Raw genomic sequence first — 3,259 nt, 5'->3', positions numbered from 1 at the left:
GTAAAAAACATTGAAAATAAATTCAATAATGGGATTTTAAAGGCATTTAAACCGAGTAATAAGGCTTTTCTAGGCATTAGTGAATATAAATGAACTTTTCTTGACAATGGATGGCTTTCGCTCCACGTTTCCCGAGGCAAACAATCAGTTACAATCTGTTTTAATCAAAAAATGTAAAAACAATTCAAAATAAATTCAATAATGGGATTATAAAGGCATTTAAACCGAGTAGTAAGGCTTTTCTAGGCTTGAGTGACTATAAATGAACTTTTCTTGACAATGGATGGCTTTCGCTCCACGTTTCCCGAGGAAAACAATCAATTACAATCTGTTTTAATCAAAAAATGTAAAAACAATTCAAAATAAATTCAATAATGGGATTATAAAGGCATTTAAACCAAGTAGTAAGGCTTTTCTAGGCTTGAGTGACTATAAATGAACTTTTCTTGACAATGGATGGCTTTCGCTCCATGTTTCTAGAGGTAAACAATCTATTACAATATGTTTTAATCAAAAAATGTAAAAAACATTGAAAATAAATTCAATAATGGGATTATAAAGGCATTTAAACCGAGTAATAAGGCTTTTCTAGGCATTAGTGAATATAAATGAACTTTTCTTGACAATGGATGGCTTTCGCTCCACGTTTCCCGAGGCAAACAATCAGTTACAATCTGTTTTAATCAAAAAATGTAAAAACAATTCAAAATAAATTCAATAATGGGATTATAAAGGCATTTAAACCGAGTAGTAAGGCTTTTCTAGGCTTGAGTGACTATAAATGAACTTTTCTTGACAATGGTTGGCTTTCGCACCGTGTTTCCCGAGGCAAACAATCAGTTACTATCTGTTTTAATCAAAAAATGTAAAAACAATTCAAAATAAATTCAATAATGGGATTATAAAGGCATTTAAACCGAGTAATAAGGCTTTTTCTAGGCATGAGTGACTATAAATGATCTTTTCTTGACAATGGATGGCTTTCGCTCCACGTTTCCCGAGGAAAACAATCAATTACAATCTGTTTTAATCAAAAAATGTAAAAACAATTCAAAATAAATTCAATAATGGGATTATAAAGGCATTTAAACTGAGTAGTAAGGCTTTTCTAGGCTTGAGTGACTATAAATGAACTTTTCTTGACAATGGATGGCTTTCGCTCCATGTTTCTAGAGGTAAACAATCTATTACAATATGTTTTAATCAAAAAATGTAAAAAACATTGAAAATAAATTCAATAATGGGATTATAAAGGCATTTAAACCGAGTAATAAGGCTTTTCTAGGCATTAGTGAATATAAATGAACTTTTCTTGACAATGGATGGCTTTCGCTCCACGTTTCCCGAGGCAAACAATCAGTTACAATCTGTTTTAATCAAAAAATGTAAAAACAATTCAAAATAAATTCAATAATGGGATTATAAAGGCATTTAAACCGAGTAATAAGGCTTTTCTACGCATGAGTGACTATAAATGAACTTTTCTTGACAATGGATGTCTTTCGCTCCACGTTTCCCGAGGCAAACAATCAATTACAATCTGTTTTAATCAAAAAATGTAAAAAAAATTCAAAATAAATTCAATAATGGGATTATAAAGGCATTTAAACCGAGTAATAAGGCTTTTATAGGCATGAGTGACTATAAATGAACTTTTTTTGAGAATGGATGGCTTTCGCTCCAAGTTTCTCGAGGTAAACAATCAATTAGAATATGTTTTAATCAAAAAATGTAAAAAAATTCAAAATAAATTCAATAATGGGATTATAAAGGCATTTAAACCGAGCAATAAGGCTTTTCTAGGCATGAGTGACTATAAATGAACTTTTCTTGACAATGGATGGCTTTCGCTCCACGTTTCCCGAGGCAAACAATCAATTACAATCTGTTTTCATCAAAAAATGTAAAAACAATTCAAAATAAATTCAATAATGGGATTATAAAGGCATTTAAACCGAGTAATAAGGCTTTGTCTAGGCATGAGTGACTATAAATGAACTTTTCTTGACAATGGATGGCTTTCGTTCCACGTTTTTTGAGGCAAACAATCAATTACAATCTGTTTTAATCAAAAAATGTAAAAAAAATTCAAAATAAATTCAATAATGGGATTATAAAGGCATTTAAACCGAGCAATAAGGCTTTTCTAGGCATGAGTGACTATAAATGATCTTTTCTTGACAATGGATGGCTTTCGCTCCACGTTTCCCGAGGCAAACAATAAATTACAATCTGTTTTAATCAAAAATGTAAAAAACATTCAAAATAAATTCAATAATGGGATTATAAAGGCATTTAAACCGAGTAATAAGGCTTTTCTAGGCATGAGTGACTATAAATGAACTTTTCTTGACAATGGATGGCTTTCGCTCCACGTTTCCCGAGGCAAAGAATCAATTACAATCTGTTTTAATCAAAAAATGTAAAAACAATTCAAAATAAATTCAATAATGAGATTATAAAGGCATTTAAACCGAGTAATAAGGCTTTTCTAGGCTTGAGTGACTATAAATGAACTTTTCTTGACAATGGATGGCTTTCCCTCCAAGTTTCCCGAGGTAAACAATCAATTACAATCTGTTTTAATCAAAAAATGTAAAAAAAATTCAAAATAAACTCAATAATGGGATTATAAAGGCATTTAAACCGAGTAATAAGGCTTTTCTAGGCATGAGTGACTATAAATGAACTTTTGTTGACAATGGATGGCTTTCGCTCCACGTTTCTCGAGGCAAACAATCAATTGCAATCTGTTTTAATCAAAAATGTAAAAAAACATTCAAAATAAATTCAATAATGGGATTATAAAGGCATTTAAACCGAGTAATAAGGCTTTTCTAGGCATAAGTGACTATAAATGAACTTTTTTTGAGAATGGATCGCTTTCGCTCCACGTTTCCCGAGGCAAACAATCAATTAGAATATGTTTTAATCAAAAAATGCAAAAAAAATTCAAAATAAATTCAATAATGGGATTATAAAGGCATTTAAACTGAGTAATAAGGCTTTTCTAGGCTTGAGTGACTATAAATGAACTTTTCTTGACAATGGATGGCTTTTGCTCCATGTTTCTAGAGGTAAACATTCAATTACAATATGTTTTAATGAAAAAATGTAAAAAAAATTCAAAATAAATTCAATAATGGGATTATAAAGGCATTTAAACCGAGTAATAAGGCTTTTCTACGCATGAGTGACTATAAATGAACTTTTCTTGACAATGGATGTCTTTCGCTCCACGTTTCCCGAGGCAAACAAT

Source organism: Theobroma cacao, unplaced genomic scaffold, assembly GCF_053813885.1.
Source record: "Theobroma cacao isolate CCN51 unplaced genomic scaffold, ASM5381388v1 tig011, whole genome shotgun sequence".
In the NCBI taxonomy this organism is placed as follows: domain Eukaryota; kingdom Viridiplantae; phylum Streptophyta; class Magnoliopsida; order Malvales; family Malvaceae; genus Theobroma; species Theobroma cacao.
This window is presented reverse-complemented; position numbering follows the sequence as displayed.